This window comes from Lissotriton helveticus, chromosome 10, assembly GCF_964261635.1.
Source record: "Lissotriton helveticus chromosome 10, aLisHel1.1, whole genome shotgun sequence".
Taxonomy (NCBI): Eukaryota; Metazoa; Chordata; class Amphibia; order Caudata; family Salamandridae; genus Lissotriton; species Lissotriton helveticus.
The window spans coordinates 1,050,889,621-1,050,912,654 of NC_136071.1; positions in this window are offsets into that span (position 1 = coordinate 1,050,889,621).

Consider the following 23,034-nt stretch of genomic DNA (forward strand, 5'->3'; position numbering starts at 1 on the left):
TCCTTTGGTGGTGGCACTGATGTGTTTCTTCATGTTGAGGTTATTGTTGAGAGTTAATCCCAGTGATCTCACAGAGTCAATGACTTGTGGAAAGGAGTTGCGGGTTGTTAGATGCTTCAACCATTCTTCAATGACTGATGACTGGTTAGGTGGGGCAATTAGTAGGAATTCTGTTGTTTGAGTATTTAGTTTGAAGTGTTTAAATGCTAGCAAATGTTGATGGGGTAAAGACTTTAAAACATAGTTGGGGAACATCAGCGTACATGTGATAGTGTATGTTGGATGAACTAAAAATTTCCATAAGAGCTTCCATGAACAGGATGGAGTGGGCAAACGTGAGAAGGCCTGTGGGACCCCTAATGTGCCTGTGGTGGTCTACGAATATGAGTGATTAATCTTGATTCTTTGAGACCTGTTATGGAGATAGGAGGTGAACCAGTAAAGGGCTGATCCTGATAACTCTGTACTGTGTTACAAAATGTCTGGTAGGTTGTCATACTTAACCTTATAAAATGCAGATGATAGGTCAAGAAGGATAAAAAGATAGGATTGTTTCTGATCTAGCAATTTTATTACATCCTCCACTATGTGTGCCATAGCTGATTTGGTGATGTGCCTTGGCTGGAAACCAAATTTAAATTGGTCTAATAATCATAAATAATTCTTGTGGTACAGAGGTGGATGTGAACACATTTTTCAAGGAGCATCGCCAAGGTAAGAATACTGGATATAGGTCAGAAATTGTATAAGTCAGGTTGATCTGCTTCTGGTTTTTTTAGGATGGGGAAAACCTGACCGGACTTTAGGCAGTCAGGGATAGTGCATTGAAGGAGGGAGGCATTATGTAATTTCACATGCCATGAGTGATGTCAAATGTAAGATCATAAGTAGTATATGACAAGGTACTAATTGTGGGTAGTTTACCTAACGTTTAGTTTACCTAACCATAACACGGTGAATTTCAGTGTCTTTTAACTGCATGTTGCCTTTGTTTCTGTTTTTTTTTATTGAAGAAAGAAGAAAGTCAGGTAAACCAATGATTACAGAAAATAACACTATTACATTATAATCATACTTATAATCTCCGCCAAAACCCGTACTTTACATAAAATGTTAGGTATTTACATATTTCATTCCTGCTTTACATTACTTTACTATTCCGCCATAGTGATAGGTGTTCCCATTACTTAATACCCTTCTTCTTTGCTTTTCGTCCTTTAAATTTATAAAATGACATTTCCTGCACACTGTTGCTCAGTATTCAATGTAACCATAGTTGATAAGTGGGTGGCTCTGCATCTTTCCATGCTGTAGCTATCAACAGCTGACCTATAGCTACTGTCATAAATATGAAATGAAATCCCTCTGTGATGTATTAGGATTTGCCCGGCTGTCGTACCCTAACAGCATTAACAGTGGAGTAATCCAAATTTCCTTATTAAGTTTATGTACCCAAAAATCCTCAATACCTTTTCTGAACAATGAAAGCTTGGTGCAGGAATAAAACATATGTACAATGTCTGCCGGGCTTGTCTGGCATCTTGGGCAATTGTCATCCTCCCTCTTCCCCCACCCATTAAGCTTAGCCGGTGTGCAATATAAGTTAAATATGGTTTTATATTGCTGGGCTTTTAGATTGGCTGACAGAAAGGTTTTTCATCCTAAATCAATTGGCATGTCCAGATCGATTTCCCCACCCCCCAGTTTATCTACCCATTTTGTTTCTGTTTTTTCCATGTCGTCTGAGAGAGTCTTAATTAGCTCCTGATAATATTCCCCTATTCTACCATCATGTTGCTTGATGATTTCAAGCAAAGGAATTTTCTCTAACTTGTTAGGCTCCTGGAGGAGGTTTTTTAAACACCTCTGCACCTGCATATATTTATACTGCGTACTATTCCTAACTCCAGATCTCTGTACGAGCACTGCAAATGAGATATACTCATTGTTCTGAAGTAGATCTGCCACGCTGTTTATGCCGGGCTTTTCCGAGCTCCTAGCCATCGAAAATTGATTCAGACAATACAGCTGATCGCAACAAAGGGGTGTATCTATTCTGCCTGGGGATCTTCAAGATCTTACTAGCCCTCTTCCAAACCTTCCAAGCCCACTTGATACACTTAAACCGTGTTTTCTTATTATAGCTTTGTTCAAGCTGCCTCAAAAAAAGCCATTCTGCATCATTTCCAATGGATAGCTGATATATCTTAGGTAAACCCGTGGCATCGGTTCTGTTTTTCCCAGGTAGAACTAAACTCCCCATCTGTTGCAGAGCGTTAGCCCAATAATAAAATAAAATATTGGGGGCTCCCCTTCCACCCCGCTCTCCTGGTAGGGTCTCAAACTTCAATGCACGCCGTGTTTTCTGAGAACCCCAGATGACATTGACAAACAATACATTGATTTTATTTATCTTATTTTCTGCCAGTTCCAGTGGTATCGCCCAGAGCAGATACAGTACTTTAGGAAATATTTTCATTTTTATTAAGTTATTTCTGCCTATTATTGTAAGATGCAATTTATCTAATTGTTTAAGTTCAGCATATATGTTATCTATTACAGGGTCTATATTGGCCGCCCATAGAGTATCCAAACGACCTGTAATGTTTACCCCTAGATACATAGCCTCGTTGCTTTTTTGGGGATCTTGTAACTGGCACTGGGAAGAGCAGATCATTTTGATTTTTCCCTTATGCAGTAGATAGCCTGAGTTCTTGGCGAATCCCTCCACCATCCTTTCTACTTCCCTAACTGCCAATACTGGTTTTGATGTTATTATTGCAACATCGTTAGCATATGCTAAGATCTTAGTTTCCAATTTCATAGTGGTTACAGGTTAAAATGCTTGATTATGTATAATTTGCGTGATGAATGGATCTTTATAAAAGACTAATAAACTTGGGGAGCAAGGGCATCCTTGTCGCGTCCCTCTGACTATCTTGATCTTCCTTGAAGTATTGCCCATTATTTGTAGCTGTACAAAAGGGGGTGGTGATGGACGGAGCATCTGAACCAATCAAACACTCACTCCCAGTCAAAAGATCTGGATTTAATCCATCACCGTTCTTTAGCACACTCTGCCCCCCCAGTTCAGAAATGGCCATATGCAAATCAGTCTGACCCTGTGCCTCATGGGAACAGTCCAGCCCGAACTGCCAAGCCATGCCTTCCTTGGACCGGAAACAAGCTTCCTAGGACCGTTTTCTGGCATTTCAGCCGTCTTCAGCCAGGCTTGCTTGAATCCAGTGGCAACGTGAGCAAGGGACTCACGCCTGAGCATACCCTGCCAACTTATGGCGAACAAAGCGGTACAAAAGGGGGTGGTGATGGACGGAGCATCGGAACCAATCAAACATTCACTCCCAGTCAAGAGATCTGGGTTTAATCCATCACCGTTCTTTAGCCCACTCTGCCACCCCAGTTCAGACATGGCCATATGCAAATCAGTCTGACCCTGTGCCTCATGGGAACAGTCCAGCCCGAACTGCCAAGCCATGACTTCCTTGGACCGGAAACAAGCTTCCTAGGACCTGTTTCTGGCATTTCAGCCGTCTTCAGCCAGGCTTGCTTGAATCCTTTTTGTATTGTTTATAATTTTTACACCTGACTTTCCATTTTCTCATTATTCTGTCCCCCCAGCCCCCATCTAGCCCTCCACCCCTCTCTGCCCCCCCCATTCCTCCCCCCACTATCCCCGTGCTCCATGCTCACCCTCCACTGTGGAAGCTTCTGACCATAGGTCTGTGTGTGCAATGAAGCCGTGCAGCACCATGATCAATAACACCCCATTGCTATCCTAGAAGCAGAATAAAAAGAGAGAAAAAGAAGTATAGATATGTTGGCCAAGTAATTGCCACAAAGATTATACAAAAAAAGAATAACCCGAGACCTAAACAGATCTTCTTCAAGTTCAATCCCATAGTCTTCTTTTACGCACATCGGATAATCAGGTTAATCTCTGCCAGCATTCCTTAGCATTTCTAGCACCAACTCATCTCCACCCCCTGATACCCTCTTTTAAAATAAGCAGTGACTAATTAAGCAATCATTATGTTTTTTGATACTTGCTTTATCTCTACAGGAATGCATAGTCATCCATCCTGTTGAGAGGTACTGATATCATTCACGTGCATTTTCACTGTGATCCTTTTTAACTGTTTGTTATCACTGTTCTCTTCAAAATTTGCACTTTATGCAGTAGCTATTATAACGAGGTCCTGAAGAAAGCCGGGGTCTTCATACCCTACGTGGCTGAAACTAGTAGACCATTTTCGGTTGATTAATTCAAAACCGACACTGTGTATATAATTTTTAATAAGTCCACCAGTGGTCCTTAATAAAGGTATCTGGGACCACTGATGTATCTTTTTTAACTCACTTACACTCTCACTTTTTTTGCACTGCATTTTCTATCCTTGTCTCCGCAATGCCTAGTCTATCAGCGTTTGGCTCGGTGCCAGAAGAGCTGAGGTGACAGGGTTTACTTTGGCTTTCCATATGATGACACTGGCCACAAAGGGCAGTTGATGGAAATCCTTACTTTTCTGCCCTCCTCAGGGTTTCTCCTTGCATGAAGTCGCATTGGTGCCACCTTTCTTTCACTATCATTGACTGTAAGATAGCGGAAATGATCAGTTGTAAGTCCTGCTTCTATCATTGTTCTGTGTTTGTTTACTCTCTTTTTCCTCACTAGACCTCCGGTTTCCTTGTGTTGTTTAACGGTAGGGTTGGGGATTGAAGCTGGACTGGTCTTTAAATATTTTCCCTAGGACCCCCTCTCTCTCCCTCTCCGGGAGTAGAGTCATGTGTAATTAACCCTCTTTTAAAGCACAGCTAATTCATTTTTTTAATACATTTTCTACATACCCCCCCTTACCCGATATCCAGACCCCTGCATCCCCTAAACATTTAGCTCTATCAGAGACTCCTTTGCTTTAATCTCAGGGTTATAGTAGTAGGTGTGGCCTCCTACAATTATGTTTAATTTGGCAGAGTACATTAAATATGCCTGCGCCCCCTTAGCTTGAAAGGGGGCAATCATCTGTCGCAGTCTCCAGTGCCTTTCAACCATGCTATGGCAGAAGTCCGGTCCAGCAAAAAAGGCAACATCATCTACCCTCTGCTTAGCTTCTGGTTTCACCTTTTTCCAGATGTTTTGCCGCAGTAGAAAGTTCCAGAAAAATACCAGAATGGCTGTGAGTGTAGTGTCGGGACCAGGTGGGTTTTTCAAGTTGAAAGGAACTCTGTGAGCACACTGCACTTCTTGCTGCCATTTCCAACCTTCCAGATCTGGAAATGCCTTATTAAGCATTTCAATCATATAGAGGTATGCATCGGAACCTTCTCGCCCCTCTAAAATACCTAAAAAGTGCAAGTTATTGTGTTGCAGGCAATTTTACTTCTCCTCTAACATCCACTTGATATCTTGTAACACTCATGGTGTTACACATTTTTGCAACTTTGCGGACAGAGCCTTGCATCTTCCGGAGAGCTGATTGCGAGCATCTACTGTCTTGCCTTGTCTCCACGATGAGACGTGATTGCTTACAATATGACGTCCAACAGCCTCCATTGCCAAGCCAGTCACCACGATCACCAGGCCCTTTCTCAGAGTCTTGGATATGGCTTTCGTCTTCATGTTACCCAGTGAGTAGATTCCAGGAGGGGGCGTTGATTCCAGCAGGTTGCTCAGCTTATCGCACGCAGTGGATTGTTCGAGCCGCCCACAGTAATCTTGCACTCTGCCTGGCAGCTGTCCGGCCAGTCTGCCAGAGCTTTCAATAAGGCATCGAGGATTGATCCTAACAGTGGGAGCATTCTCTGCTTCTCAGCCTTCTCATAACTCTCTCTGTTGGGGGTTACTGGATCATGTTGCTGCTAGCTGCAAGCGGTCACCTCAGCCAACCGTCATCTTGCTTCCTCGTTACCTTTGTCTCTCAGTGAATTTTATATGTTTAGTTCTTATCACCAAATCTAACCATAACATCACTCTTACCTATTTTTCAGTAAATTTCAGTTTTTTTTATCATATACGATATAAAACAATTACTCACACCCAATAGCTTATTTATGTCTAATCTCATGGCCTGCACCCTACTTGCTACATACACACAGGCAATTGCCAGTACTTGTTTATATATTGGTTTTTTTGTGGTTTTGCATTAAACTTTCTTTGATTATTGTAGTAAGTTTGTTTTTGGTTTCTCAACTGAACCATTTTTTGGTATGCTGTATTTCAGTGTTTAAACTGCATTTTTATATGAATGCTTTTAATGTATTCAAATGTTTTTCTTTAACTTATTCCTTTTCCTTTTTTTCCATAATGAAACCACGGGTGTTTTTAATATCGTTTTATTTTCAGATGTACATACAACCCTAAAAACGACATCATACACAGAGATCAGATTTACTTTGAAAAATAGAAATAAAAACCAATAAGAAAATATTTAAAAAGTAATCATAATTGCATAGAAGTTTTTTTTAATGTATCAATCGCAAAACAGACTTCAATCGATGGAAGGGTGTGTAAAAAATGGAAGCAACCAGACAGTTTGTAAAATTGATGTCCCAAAATAAAAGAACAATATGAATTATTGGAGGCCCCTAACAAATTCCTCAAAAAATATAAAATGTAACTTGTTTTGACTTGACCTGCCATCACGGAAACAAAATTCATATTCTTTAGCATGCACCATGATTTAGGAAAAGTAAGAGAAAGGAGCATGGAACCCAATCTAAATCTGGTGAGAAAACGACTCTGATATGAATTATCCACCCACCCAAGGTAAGGTTGTAACGTCACTATAGGTAGAATAAGGTTGTGAGGTTTAAAAATTGACCTACCCAGCTTGCTCCATTCTCTATGCAAAGCCTAGAATGTAAGAAAATCTAGTTTAATCTCACATTTCTACATAGCCGAAAAAATGATTGGTTGTAGAAATAAGTTCATGCAGCCAAGATCTGCAGTATTATTTTTCATATAATTCAACAGCTACATTTTATTAGCAGGACATGTGCTCAAGAAGCATACAATTAATCTTTGGGTCAAACTGACTGTTGTTTTTTTCAGTGGGGCAAGACGAATAAGATCCTCTGAATATGGTAAACCAGTTTCAATATGCAGCTGAACGAAGGAATGCGGTAATGAAGTGAAGAAAACTATTCTCTTCCAGTTTAAAGTTTTTGACGAAAACTGCTGAAATACATGTATTGTTGTGCATAGTTCTTACTATATTAATGGATTTCTCACCAGTTTTCTTACATTTAAAAAAAAAAAAATCCTGACAGCCTAGAAGACAGCAAAAAATATTTGCATCAGTAAAATATGATCAATTGTTAGTTTTGCCCAAACACAAACATGAATAATTGAATGACACAGCCTAATCTAGGTCTGTAGAAAAAAGGTTCTTGGTTCAGTTGACTAAGAACCTTATGTTAAAAAGGTGACAGCAAAACGTGCCATTAAATCTAAGCTATCTATGAAAGAAACATTCAAAGCAATCTACCTCTTTAAACCATTGGTAATACGTGAGAGCAAGGCAAAATCATTGTCTTGAAATAATACTGGAATAAACATACATCCTAATCTGGGTGTGTCTTATCTCAAACTTCAAAGTGTGAAACTCAGGTTATAGGTGCACTCACTAAATAAAAACGGTACAAGGACACAGGCTTGCCAGATTTCCCTATGGAGAGAAAAGTGGTCACTGAGCTTTCCATTCTTGCCATATCATACACTAGGAAACAGGTCATCATGATGACGTTTTAAAAAGTTCACTAAGTAATAATCCTCTCCTATATCTTTTAATATCATCTACAACTTAGACCTATTTATGTTCTCAAATGTTGAGGTTAGATCCATAAAAGCAAGATGCAATGATTCCCCTCTAGCATGTACATATTCGCCAATAAGTAAATGTAAATGTAGGCATCGTTCAACCACTGTTGTATTCCATATTGCACTTCAATTCAAATTTTTTCTCAGTGGCCAATTTTTGAATTGTACCCAGTAAAATTGTCCACACCATTTTAGCAGTCGACTTAAGGAGATAGAATAGCCTGTAGGGCTTTGAATCCAAACCACTTTTCTTGTAAATTGAGAGGACCCTTCTCCATTATCTCAGGATGGGGGACACACATCTAGCATTAACAATATAAATCAGCTGAGGGGCCCCCACTTCTCGGGTAGCTTTAAAGAATTTCACTAATATCCCATCCAGGCCCAGCACTTCATTCAAATATCTACTTGCTAATGCTCTCAGTGTACATGGACGATGGTGATAGTTCTGGTTATCCATTAATGAAGCACCATAAATCACCTTAAAACAATTTAGCCACAAATCTTGAAGAATGATGGCATTCACACTATTAACATCCTCATCATCTGACTGAAATAGTTAATAATGATTCACTACAATTCACATGTCTTCAAACGTCTCCGGGCTCTGATCTACAACTGATATTTGTGCATTTCATGGTGGAATTATAAGATATTCTGTCCATTTTTACCTCATCAAGATCCTTTGGACTAGCCATCATTACAGAGCATACGTTTGTATTTCCTTCACTACATGCTGTGTTAAACCATCTGGGTGAGACTTTGGAATTTCTGCACATTTGAAACTTTTAAAGTACTCCTTCAATGACAGCAGTCAACCTGTCAAAACTATCCAAAACGTCTGATGGTTATAAAATTCTTGCAAACATTGAGTAATCTCTGGTAGTTCTTCATTATGACCACTGTAGCTCTTCTTAAGCAATAACTATGCCCTACGCCAATGGGAATCTGCCCACATGCTTCTATCTCAGCCTTTATATTAGAAACATTTCATTAACAATATGAAAGTTAAAGGGATGTGGGCACTGAATGGGCAGGCCACAACAGAAAAATCTTTTGTTATAGGAATAATGGGCTCTGAAATAAGTATGTAATCAATTGTGCTACACGCACCTCTGGACAAAGTACTCAGGACAGAATGTAAGAGAAGAGATACAAATTATTATTAAATTCCAATGGGTTACTGGCCTTGTTAGGAAAGTCATTTACTCCTTCCCTGCCCTAAAAAGGGGCATACCTGATTGTAAGTGGGTGGAAACACAAGATTCAAATCATCTTTCCAAAATAATATCACTAAAACACATATTCTCAATGATGATGTCCAAATCCGACAATTTGGATATGTTTACAGTGAAGTGTACAATAAAGTTCCTTAAAATGAACATTATCAAAAGCTAGAAATCATTATAGGATATGAGAAACATTCAAATTTGTTTTGGTGGGTACTTACTACAATAGTGGAAAATGTTAGAAAGGATCCTTTACAGATTACATGGACTACCTCGCCCATACGGTTAAACACCACATCAGGAGGCAATAAATTATTCTACCCTGGAATGTAGTCATTTACCATCTGAACCAGTGCCTATTTATGGAAGACTTAAACAATATGTCCTACAGATGTTAGTTCCTGCTGCTTCACAACAACATGCTCCAGTACAGATAATTAGTCTACACATTTAATAATGTAATTCCACTCCAGTTGTTGATTTGGAGATAAAGTTGACTGACAATTTGAAAACATTTTGATAGCTTTTAGAAATGTTGGAGAATTAGTAGCAGTTTTAGCCATGCTCCAGCTGTTGGTTGCTGGAACATGAACTACCTAAAATTATTGTATCAGTATTGTATCAATTATTAATCAGTGATTTCATTTGAGATGTCATCAGTTATGTTATGAGTGATGTTACTGATCATGTCATGAGTGATGTGATAATGTGAGGACATAAGCAGTGCACTGTGGGGACATAATTTACAGTTAGCTCAGGCTACTACACCTGCTGACTTTCAATGGTTTTGTATGAGTGAAATCTGAGACTAAATTTAACATCACTGTATCCTTTGATTTTTCCAGTGAATTTCTAAGGATTTTCTCATTCTGTTTCCTAACTATAAAATCCCTGTAACCTTTGCTTTCTTTAGTGATGTCTATGGTTTTCTTTTAATCTATTTCCTAACTAAAACGTCCCTGTAACCTTTGGTTTCTTTCAGTGAATTTCTATGTTTATGTAATGTTATTTCCCAACTATAATGTCCCAATAACCTTTGTCTTTTTCAGTGAATTTCCAAGGTTTTTCAAATTCTATTTCTAAAGTATTATGTCCGTGTAATGTTGAGTTTTTTTTGTTAATTTCTAGGGTTTATTTTTGATACTAAGTATGCTACAATTTAATTACATTTTTAATTTGTTTTTCTTTGAACTACATTCTTTTTTATGAATATACTTTATATGCATTTTAAAAGGAAAAAATCACATGTACTTAATTTACAATATAGACTTTTTGTCAATGTTATTAAACAATTTTTTTCAACTTATTTTTTGTTCTGCTTTACCTCCCCTGGTCAGAAATATAGCTTGGACTAATACTCTATGGTTATCATTCCCGGTCACATGAATGGAATGAATCCACGAATCTAAAACCATAGATATGCTGAAAATCTATAAATTATATTAAATATGTACACTCCTCCATTTTCATTAATGCCATCAGATTGAACATATTTACAAGTATATATAAGGCACCCTATATCTGTGTTTCAAGGAAGTTACCTATTTGATGAGTTTTGCTAATTCACGAATCCGCGGACCAGATTCACGAATTCAGCCAATGACACCCCCAAATGTTTCATTTTAATTGGATATATTTTAGGACCCCCACCCACGTTCATAGGAAATCACGCCGAAAAACTGTGAGTTCTCCAGTGAAGTTTCTAGAAAGAGAATAGAGAACCAGTGGTACTCTGCTTTCAGAGAATGGCTGAAGCTACATCTTCAGTCCAGGATGAACATCCACAACCTCTTGAGGATGAGGAGGAAGAAAGATACACCACTTCCTAGAAAAGAAAGTGAAGTCTGGAAGCACTTTGCAATACCTTCCGGGCAAAAGGAGGTAACAGCAAAATATATGCAGTGCAATATTTGTGGCAAGCAGTTACCCAGAGGCACTGCAAAGAAGTATTCACAAATTCCATGTTGAAGCACTTAAAAACAATTTATGAAAGGGTCCACAACCGGATGATGTGGGAGAAAGCAGGTGCAGCAGGACAGCCCACCTCTATAGCACCCTTGGGAGAACTATCCTTAGCTGCATTCATTACAGTACTAGCTGCCTGTGATGGATTGAGTGAGGTGGTTATTCACTGTGCAAAGTGCCACATGCTTGCTGCTGTAAAGATATCCTCTGTGGGTGCATGCTTTTTTTAAATATATTTCTATTCAGAGTTAAACTCATGATACAATATACAAATACAGAGTAAAGTGTAAAGTGCGTAAGTGCTCAATATAAATTACAATTGACTGCAATGTAGTTATCGATAGATATAGACTGACCTATGGTAGTTCTAAGATATTTTTCAATTTCTTGCCATAGATTCTTAATTTTTGGACAGCCCCAAACAATATGAGACCAAGTGCCGCCTCCTTCCTTAGCACAGCAAAAACACCTATCGTCAATCTGGGTATATATATTATGCAGAAATGATGGAGTCCTATCAATTGACCATTTTGTATAAAATTGCATTTGTTTAAAATTAACACCTCTGATTACTGAAGCATTTAGTTTGAAAATTGTGCTCCAAGTTGTTTTTGGGATCTGCAAACCTTTTTTCTACCATTTATCTCGCATTTTTTCATAAGTAGCAGCAGATTTATTAGCATTAAAGATTTTCACCCAAGCAGCAACTGACCGCTTATCAGGGACTTCTAGAGCTTTGCTTATACTTGAACTTGATGTTAAAGTTCCAGCATCAATATTTTTCAAAAAGTGCTTTATTTTGATAAATGACCATTTAAGTATGTCCTTTGAGTGGAGAAGCCTGATTTCTATCTCGGGCCACTTTTTCTAGGAGCTAAGAAAGTCTCTCACTTGCCTATACCCATTCTCCTCCCACCTTCTTAATATACCAGTTTGTAGCAATTTAACCACCCCAGTGTGGAGATAAGACAGACTCGTTGAACCATTTATCCTAGGCATACCATAAAATACTAGCTTCGGGTGTTTTGTTTAAGAATCCATTGAAGTACTTTGTACTGCACTTCCTTAGGGTTCTTAACTATTCTCGTTGGGTCCCTAATTTTATACTCCATTAAAATTATTTACATAAAAGAATTATCCATCTCTGAAGAGTCAGACGGAGTATAAAATCTATGATTGTTGTGTGCAAAATTTGCATGGTATTATTCTCTTATGTTTGGGAGGGACACTCCTCCCTCCTTAGTCGGGTAATTTAAAGTGTTTAGTGCTAGTCTTGATGCCTTACTAGCCCATAAAAAGGATTAAAGCAGAATATCTATCTTCTTTAAAAAAAGACGTTTGTAATGCGCACAGAGCTACTGCAAATAAGAAGTTAAATAATGGTAAGATTGACATTCATATAAGTGCATGCTTGAATACAGTGAAGAAGTGTCGCTGTTTGTTTCACTTGACTTCCGGTTACCACGTAGTGTTTTTTTAAGACTGAAGCGAGTTGCTTCTTTGTACTACCTCATCCTTACCCTTTTACTACTCTGTTCACTTTTTATTAAAATAATTATAAGAAGCGAAAAAAAAAACACTTAGAAAACACTCTTAGAAAAAATAATGGTTCTTTTTTAGAACCACCATCTGCTCAAAGAGCTAACTCTGTGTTTTTAAAGTGTCAGTGACTGTATCAGTGTGAGACTGGGTGTGCCAGTGTGTGTCAGTGTGTGCCTGGGTGTCTTATTGGATGCATATACGTGTTTGGCTGCGTATCTCAGTGTCTGCATTGCTTTATACCTGGGTGTGTCTGTGTATGCATTGCTATGTCTGTGGGTGTATCACTGTATGCATCAATGTGTGCCTGGGTGTGTTATTGGATGGATTGGTGTTTGGCAGGGTGTGTTTGTGTATTGTCTACATTGCTGTATGCCTGGGTCTGTCGGTGTCTGCAATGGTATGTCCCTGGATGTGTCAGTGTGGGCGATAGTGTGTGCCTGTGTATGTTATTGCATGCATTAGTGTTTGTCTGGGTGTGTCACTGCCTGAATTACTGTATGCCTGAGAGTGTCAGTGAATGCACTGGTATGTCCCTGCGTGTGTCAGTGTATGCATCAGTGTGTGCCTAGGTGTGTTATTGGTTGATTAATGTTTGTCACAGTGTGTTATTGGTTGATGAATGTTTGTCACAGTGTGTCAATGTCTGCATTGCTGTATGCCTGGGTGTGTCAATGTCTACACTGGTATGTCCCTGGGTGTGTCAGTGTATGCATCAGTGTGTGTCTGGATGTGTTATTGGATGCATTAGGGTGTGGATGGGTATGTCAGTGTCTGCTTTGGTGTATGCTGGGCTGTGTCAGTCTTTGCATTAGTGTATGCCTAGGCGTATCAGTGTATGCATCAGTGTGTGCCTAAGTGTATTATTGGATGCATTATTGTTTGGCTGGCTGTATTAGTGTGTGGCTGAGTGTGTAACTGGCTGACTCAGTATGTATATGGGTATTTGAGATGCTGTAGCCGTGTTTGGCTAAGTGTTTAAGTGGTTGTATCGATATTTGCCTGAATGTCACTGGCTGTATGTGTATGTGCTTGTGTGCCTAACTTTCTGTAATGGAGTGTGACTGGGTATGTCAGTGGCTGCATCCGTGTGTCCCTGGTGTGTAAGAGGTTGTCAAGGTGTGAGCCTGAGTCTGTCAGTGGATGTATTGGTAAGTTTATGGGTATGTCAGTGGCAGTATTGGTGTGTGCATGGATGTGACATTCTCTGTGTTTTTTTCAGTGTTTGGCATGGTGTGTGAGTAGGTATATTGGTGTATGCGTGTGGGGGTTTTAGTGGGTGTTTAAGTGTATATCTTGGAGTATGAGTCACTGTATCAGTATGTGGCTGTATGAGTGACTGTATGAGTATGTGAGTAGGTGTGTGAATCAGCCGCGACCGGAGCAGGTAAGAGCGGTGGGGTCCGGTGGGGGGATTTTGACAGATGATGAAGAGGGAAAATTAAATAAATAAACAATTTTCCGTCGTCATTGTACATCGAAATCCCCTTGCGACCGGGCACCACCATTTTTACTTGCGCCGGGCGCGGCTGGTGTGAATGGATGTATAGGTCTAAACGTCTATGTAATTAGTTGTTTGTATGTGTAAATGGGTGTGTGATTGTATGAGGTTTTGACTTGGTGTATGGGTGTATATGTAGATGTGTCAGTACTTTTATAAATGAATCTATAGGTGTGTGAGTTCATGTGTAAATACCTGTATGGGTTTGTTTGTGACCAATAAGTTATATTCATGATATACAATTTTATAGGTTAACAAATATGTGTTATTAACACATTATAATACAATCTAAACCAAACAACTAACAAATAAACATAACATAACTTATTTAGCGAATTACAGACACACTTTTGAGCACAAGTATATATGGGTCTGTGAGTGGGTATCTGAGTCTCTGACAGGATTTGTGAGTGGATGCATGAGTGTCTTTGTAGGTCTCTGAATTGGTGTATGAGTGCCTAAGTAAGACTGTGAGCAAATGAATCAGAATATCAATGGACCTGTGAGTGCTTGGGTGTCTGTAAGGATCTCTGAGTGAGTACATGAGAATATGAGTGGGTTTCTAAGTGAGTGCATGGGTGTTTGAGTGCATCTCTGAATAAATGCATCACTCTCTCTGTGGATATTGGAGTGGGTGTGTGAATCTTTGAGTGGGTCTCTGAGTGGGCACTCGAGTGTCTGACTGGGTGTGAGTGGGTCCCGGAGTCTCTGAGTAGATCTGAGAGTGGGTGCATGAGTCTCTGACTTGGGCTGTCAGTAGGCTTATCCGTCTTTGCGTGGGTGGCTGACTGGGTGTGTGAATGCCTAAGTGAAACTGAGGGAGGGTGTACAACCATATTTTTTTTTTTTTTTCAGTGATATTTGCAAAGTCGAAATGAGGTATATTGACAAACCCATCCTGACCTTACACGGGGCATGCTGACGGTCATGGCAAAGTCACAAATATCACAAGTGGAAAAAATTCCTCTCATGGGGTCAGGGCACATGAAACCTGACCCCTTATGCCACTTTTGACCATTTGTTTGCACCCCGGGGATTGCTCTCATGACATAAAATGGTGACCGCAACTCTCTGCTCAAGTTGTGGCCAGTTAATCATGGAATTCCTATTGGATTATGCATTCATGATTAAGCACAAAAATCATCACCAATTAGCGGCGATCTCAGATATACAAATTTGGATTTCCTTATATTTCTCTTCAGCTACTGAATGGATGTACACCAAATAACAAAAAGTGTATTCTGTGGGCCAAAACCTACCTTCCTGGCAAATTCAGTGTAATTCCGTTCAGCAGTTTGGGCTGCAGTCTTGTCTAGAACTCCAACAGGAATAAACATGGGAAACCCATTTTTTCGCCCCCTTTTCTCAGCCCTCGCTTGATGGATGACCCCAAATCTTTTTGTGTCCCACCTCGTGGGAGCATCTCCCCTCTGGTTCCAAACTTTCAAGGACATGGGTCCCCTTCCTGCGAGTCCCTCCGTCTTACTCCACGGCCCTCAGCTCATCCCAGCTAGTGGCTTTTTCACCCCCACATGCACCACTATCTCCTTTATGGCATCTGCAATTTTTCCTCCCGGAATAACCCCACTTAACCCCCGCGGGTTTATGACCACTCGCTCTCCCCCTTCATCCCGTTCATTGACTCCAGTCAAATATGTCCCACAACCTCAACAATTCCAAACACTCAACATGGCGGGCACCCTGTCCCGGAGAGTCCCTCATCGATGCTAGTTGCCATGACTCAGGTGGTACTTAATCCCACCGTCACCGCATACTGACACCTCCCCTGATGTCTGGACGTGGTTAGGCACCACGATCAGGAGCACCGATTCTCATGTAAGTACTGGATGGACTTTTCAGGTACCACTCTCTGCCCTAGGCATTCTCCTTGGGCACGGGCCAAGGTGCCTTGACAGATCCCCGATCTGCTCACTGTCCCCGCTGACACTACACCATCAGTTGCACTTCACCAGCAGTCCTTACTACCGTCCTTGCCCTCACTAGCCCACCTCACCCTCTCAGCCTTTCTATGCTGGGACCCCTGTTCTCTGCCGCCAGCAACCCTACCAATCTCTCACCACCGCCCGCGGCCCCGTCCCTTTCCAACACTCCACGGAGGACGCCTTCTGCTACGGCAGACTACAGGGCTATTCTCTCATCTGCCTCCGACAGCCACATCCTCCATATCCTTCGACCATGATACACCTTGAGGACATAGTCCCGCCTACCCCGGACATCAGGAAGTCTCGTTTCAGACTGGGGTTTCTCTGTTTACTTGCCTGCATCAAGCATTGTAAGGGACAGACTTCTCTATCCTCACAACGCCACCCTGTACCTCAGCATGGCATTTAGCTGCCTGCATACCTGCGCCTCCCTCCTACATAGGTGCCCTTATGTTTTGCACCCCCTACCAGCTGCCTGACCATCTATCCGTGGCTACATACCCCTGGCATGATACAGTGTCCTCCCCCCACTCCTTTGTTCAGGCAGCCTGGTACACAGGTCGGTTTTGCATCGGTCGGCTGCTTACACTACCCTCTCTCTCCGGGAAATCCTAAGCCATACGCTGCCGGGCTGTACCATTCTGCCAAATCCTCCCTCCCCTTGTATTTCTGCACCCCTACTTACCTTACCCTTGTGCTTCCACACATACATTGTTCGCCCTCGCCAGTGTTGCGAGTGTCTGGGGCAGCAGGTTGACAAAGCTCCATAATTCCTTCTAGGTGATTCAGGGCACTCTGTTTTTATGACATGCTGACCAGGGGTCATGGCGACAGCGGCACCGCCCTATCATTCCTCCCAAATAGGCCCCTAATTTATACCTTCTTACAGGATGAGAACACCTCTGATTCAGGCTGCACATGCATTTGTGTGTACATGTTTATATCTTTACGATAGGCGTGGAATGGCACCCTTTTCACACTGTCACTATTAACTTGTTGTTTTTATTCCAGTGACTGCTCTTTGCACACTTCTTGAAGTATTGGGCCACTGGCACTTCCAGTACGCTATATTATGATTACTGACCCTCGTTTGTACCCCTCTACCCTTTTTTCCCCCTCTAGGTATTGCCTGAAGGTAGATTGTTTTTTACACACACCCTCCTTTTGCACCTTGAATTTGATTTTGAATTCTGAACTCAGGGACGGATCCTTCTAGTACACTGGCTTGACCGTTCCTCTTTTTTCAGAGTAGATAAGGTTTTTCCCCCCCGTCCTGATGAAATGCCACTCATCCATCTGGACAACTTAGGCATGAAAAATGTCGACCAATTGACCACTCCTGCACTTCACCTTTCACCTTGAGCTGCAGCAGGTTAAATGTTCCTTGCCAGCCAAGACTCACATAGTCGGTTTTTATCATAGCATCAGTGTCCAGTGAATAAAGGTATTTTGGACTCTCATGGCTATTTTAAGAAACACACTCACTCCCACATGCTATCATCCGGGGCCCTTCAGCAAACTACACTGAAGTTTCTCGGCAAAGAGCCACCCTGCCGGCCACATTGGGAATTGCAGCGCTGGCCCAACGAAGAGATGCCATATGATGAACATAACACCTGTCAGGGTGTGTGAGGACCCTTGCTCCTTATAGGAACTCTCCCCTTACTGCCTTCCTTCCTTTACCTGGAGCACCCTGTTCAGCCCCTTTCCTCTCCCCCTTGACCTCTTGTCCCTTCTCCATTGGAACGGCATACTCTGTTCTGACCTTAACAAGAATCACTGGCACCCTTTTTTTTTAAAGTTCAGGCAGATTTGTCAATCAGTGCAAAGATATAGGCAAGTCAAAAAATGCTTTTCCTATAAAGACATGGTCATATATATACATGCATATATATATATTCACTGAAAAAACAATAGGTTTTACAGACGTTATAGTTAGGAATTAGTATTTAAAAAACCTTAGAAATTCATTGACAAAACCATAGGTTTCAGGGAGGTTATAGTTAGTTGGACATTTGACTCATATAAACCAGAGAAATTCACCTGTTATAGTTATTTGAGCTAATTATCATTTGCCCGACCGCAATGCACTGCTGATGATGTCACATATTACATCACTCATGACATGGTCAGTGACATCACTGATGACATTTGTATTTGTATTTGGTAAATTTATAGAGCGCGAATTGTTGCCCGGGGGCGTCCAAGCACTGCGGAACCAACAGAGGTGGCCTGGTGGGATGGCTAAGCAGAAAAAGAAATTACTGAGGGGAGTGAAATAGGAATGTTTTTAACTGCTTGCGGAATGAGGAAAGGTTGGGGTTAGCTCTGAGGTGGAGGGGGGGGTGTTCCAGGTCTTGGATGCATTGTAGGTGAACGTCCTGCCGCCAGACCTAGTCTTTTTTATTTTTGGGGCCGAGGCCATAAAGGCCTGGCTTGAGCGGAGGTTTCTGCTGGGATGGTAGTGGGTGACTAAATCGCGGGTGATCATAGGACCTGTGTCCCAGAAGGCCTGATGGGCGATGCACATGGCCTTGAAGAGGATTCGCTGACGCACTGGCAACCAGTGCAGGCTGATCAGTCCATCTCTCACTGATTGCCTGCGAGGAAGCTGGTGCAGCGTGCGGGCTGCACAGTTCTGCACTGTCTGGAGTCTACGTAGGGTGTAATCTGGGGCGCCAAGATAAAGAACGTTGTTAAAATCAAGGCGAGACTGTATCAGACCCTGAATGACTACTTGCTTAGCTTCCAAAGGTAGAATGGGGAGAATCATTTTTAACATTCTCAGAAGGCCAAAACAGGTAGCCGAGAGTTTAGTGGCCTGGAATTTGAATGAGAGGGATCTATCCAGCCACACTCCGAGGCTCTTGATGTTATCCTTAGGTGTCGGAGGGGTGCCTAGACAGGGGGGCCACAGCGAGTTGAAGAAACTAGGGTCAGAGCGGCCCAGGAGCATCTGCTCCGTTTTGTCTCCATTTAGTTTGAGAGATGATGCAGACATCCATCTCTTTACCTCCACTAGGCACTCTCTGAGTCCGCCTGACATTGGCGTGCCGACCTCTTGCGCCAATGAGACCACCAGCTGGGTGTCGTCCGCGTAAGAAATAATCTTAACCCCAAATGGACTGACGACCTCAGCCAATGGCCCCATATAGACGTTGAAAAGTGCAGCCCTGTGGAACCCCGCACTTTAGTGGTCTACTAGTGGACACTGACTCCCCATCGAACACTCGAAAGGAGCGGTCCTTCAGAAAGGATTTGAACCAAAGCCAGGCCTTATCTTTGATTCCGACACTAGACAGACGGTTCAGCAGGATGTCGTGGCTGACCGTGTCGAATGCCATGCTAAGGTCAAGGAGGATCACTGCCACTGATCCTCCTTGATCCAGGATTTTTCTGGATTCCTCAGTAACCATGAGAAGAGCGGACTCGGTTCCGTGTTTGGGTCGAAAACCCGTCTGGGTGGGGTCTAACAGTTGGTGGTTTTCTAAGAAATGTACCAAGTGGAACTTGATATATCTTTCCAGGATTTTACTCACCCAGGGGAGTAGGGAGATGGGCCGATAGTTGCCAAAATCCGAGGGGTCCAGATTGTTTTTTTTTAATAACGCTCGGACCATGGCCCGTTTCCACCCAGGAGGGACAGTGCCGGAGGTGATGGATACGTTCAAGACATCCATGATGGTTGGCAGTATGATCTCGGATGCTGACATTAAGACATCTGGTGGGGCTGGGTCATCAGGGGAACCAGATTTTACTTTCCGCGCTGTGGATTCTAGGGATACAAGATCAAGACGGGGGAAGTGATCCAAAGTGGGTGGAGGCTGAGGAGAGGGGTTTGCCATGGTTGTATTGGCTTGAACTGAAGGGTTGGTGGCTATGGGGGGAAAGGATGAATAGATTTTGTTTACTTTTTGATGGAAGAATTCTGCTACGTTATTACAGTGGGCAGTAGATTTTGTTTCGTGCAGACTAGGTGGGGGTTTGATACGTTTTTTCACAATCTGAAAGATTTCTTTGGGTTTTGATTTGACTAGGATGATTCTATTCGAAAAATATGCAGCTTGGGCAACTTTGATTTCTGCTTTATAATCATTGATTGACTCTCGGTAGAGAATTTTATTTCCTGGAGAGTAATCTAGACGCCATCGTCTTTCGGTTTTTCTGCATTGGCGTTTCTTTTCCCTGAGAGCCTCTGAATACCAGGAGGCTGTTTTATGGGGGGTTTTAGCGTGATTTTACTTTTAGGGAGGGTGACATCAAGAGTTTGTGTGATCCAATCTTCATAAGCCTGATTGGCTAGACAAGGGTCATCATACTGGAGGGGTTGGTTGCTGGCGAGCTTAGTGGTCCATTCATCAACTGGAAGACGAGACCAGGCTCTGGCGAGTCTTGTCGTAAGTCCAGTTGGAGGGGACTTAAGTGCGGTCCAGGTGAAGGGAACAAGTAAATGGTCCCTCCATGGGAGGGGAACTGGAGGTCCGGCTACCAGGTCTGCACAGTTGCTGAACACAGGATCCAGCAAGTGGCCCTTAACGTGAGTTGGGGTTTTGACGTGTTGAGTAAGTTGCAGACCGGCTAAGTCATCTGTGAGAGTGGTGACTGTATGATCTGATACCGAATCAAAATGAAAGTTAAAATCACCTAACAGAGTGAAATTGGAAGAAGTGCTAACGCGATCAGCCATAATCGAAGGGAGATGGTTATGGAACTGCTTAGGGGGACCTGGGGGGCGGTAGATTAGTGTTCCTGAGAAGCAGTGGTTAGGGGAGAGTTCGAGACTGAAGGCTAAGCTCTCACAGTCAGGGATTGTTTCTGAAATAACTCGGCAATGGAACTGTTCACTATAAATGATTGCTATGCCTCCTCCTCTCCCCTCAGGTCGGTCCTGCCGAATGATTTGAAAGCCTGGGGGAAGGGCGGTTACTAGGGCAGGATCGGAGTCTGTGGCGAGCCACGTTTCCGTCAGAAATACTATGTCCGGCTTGCGTTCCTGTAGTAGTTGGGCAAATTCCATTCTGTGTTTAGGCAGAGCTCTGCAATTTAGCAGAAACATAGAGTACTCGTGTGTTAGGTCCAGGGCCAACTTAGGTTTAAGGAATGATTTGCATTTTGAACAGATTTGTGGAATGTCTTCAGCGTGATAGGGATGCAGAAGGCAGTCCATAGCAGGGGGCCTGAGGCTGTGAAGGGTTTCAATACTATAATGCTTGGGCTCTTGCGACTGACATATAAGGGGTATGGCCCTAAGCCCGGACTCGGTGCGGACGAGCGCAGACGAGCTTACCTTAAGCGCGCCTTCGGCGGGCAAACGTCGCGTCCGCTGCGCTTCCGGTAGCTGCACATATTTATAGTGCGGATCGGGTACGGGGGGCATGGCCTCTGAGTGGGCATGTCCCGTGGCTGGGCGTGGGCAATGGCGTCGAAAAGTTTGAGGGAGACTCTCCCGCGTCAGCGCTAATTCCGCTGTGCGGGGCCGTCTGCGCGAAGAAGATCAGGTGCCAGGAAGGGTAGTAAGTGCTTTTAAAAATCACAATATCACACAAGTTTTAAAATAATGCAAGTGAATGTTCCTACTCCCGGCTGTGCCTCAGGAGGTTCCAAGTCTTAACTGCAGCGTTTGTACTCAGCGCGCTTTAAATGGTTGTTGCAGGGGGCGTGGCCTCAGAGTGGGCGTGTCCCGTGGTTGGGCGTGGGCAATGGCGGCGAAAAGTTTGAGGGAGACTCTCCCGCGTCAGCGCTAATTCCGCTGTGCGGGGCCGTCTGCGCCAAGAAGATCAGGTGCCAGGAAGGGTGCCGCTCGAGTGAGGAGTTTGTTCTGCTTTCCTGCTTTGCTCGCCACAGGAGTGGCTGGGAGCCTACGCCTACTTGGGGGAACAGTAACTGCAAGTCCGGCCACAGCGGAGGTGAGAGGCGCAGGCGAGCGGGACTGCGAGGACCAGCAGTCCATCTGTCATCGCCAGCTGGTTCCTCTTCCCGCCGCGCCTCGCGCCCCCTCCCAGTGCCACGCCCCCCTGCCTGGAAGTGCTCTTTACTCCTCGCGGCCCCCGCTTCGCGGGTGCCGCTCGAGTGAGGAGTTTGTTCTGCTTTCCTGCTTTGCTCGCCACAGGAGTGGCTGGGAGCCTACGCCTACTTGGGGGAACAGTAACTGCAAGTCCGGCCGCAGCGGAGGTGAGAGGCGCAGGCGAGCGGGACTGCGAGGACCAGCAGTCCATCTGTCATCGCCAGCTGGTTCCTCTTCCCGCCGCGCCTCGCGCCCCCTCCCAGTGCCACGCCCCCCTGCCTGGAAGTGCTCTTTACTCCTCGCGGCCCCCGCTTCGCGGGAGCCGCTCGAGTGAGGAGTTTGTTCTGCTCTCCTGCTTTGCTCGCCACAGGAGTGGCTGGGAGCCTACGCCTACTTGGGGGAACAGTAACTGCAAGTCCGGCCGCAGCGGAGGTGAGAGGCGCAGGCGAGCGGGACTGCGAGGACCAGCAGTCCATCTGTCATCGCCAGCTGGTTCCTCTTCCCGCCGCGCCTCGTGCCCCCTCCCAGTGCCACGCCCCATTGTCATACTTAGGAGAACCTCCTCACGCGCGCAGCGGGACGCGCGCGGGGCGGTCACCGGGGCGAAGACCGGGCAAAGAGCGGGCCGGTCTAGGCCGTTAGAGGCCGGTAGAGACCGGACCGGGCCCCCCCTCTAACGCCCCCGCTAAATTGCCCCATCAGTTACCCCAGTATGGCGTCCAGAGCCTTAAGGAGTAAGTCTGTACAACAAGGCGCAAGTACTTTGGAAAAATTTTTCCCCAAGGCGAGCTCCCAAATTAGTAAGTGTCATTCTACCATGGACTCTCACCTTGAGATGGGTCCTGAAAGTGTGTTCTTGGTCCACGGGGGATCTGCCTCAAATGATGTTAGTACACCCATCACTATGGACGTTACCCATATGTCATTATTGGACAGCATTGACCAGACTATTGAGTCGGTCCTTCAGCAGCTAAGAACTCCTGTAACGCAGAGGGATCGAAATTCCTCACGGCCAT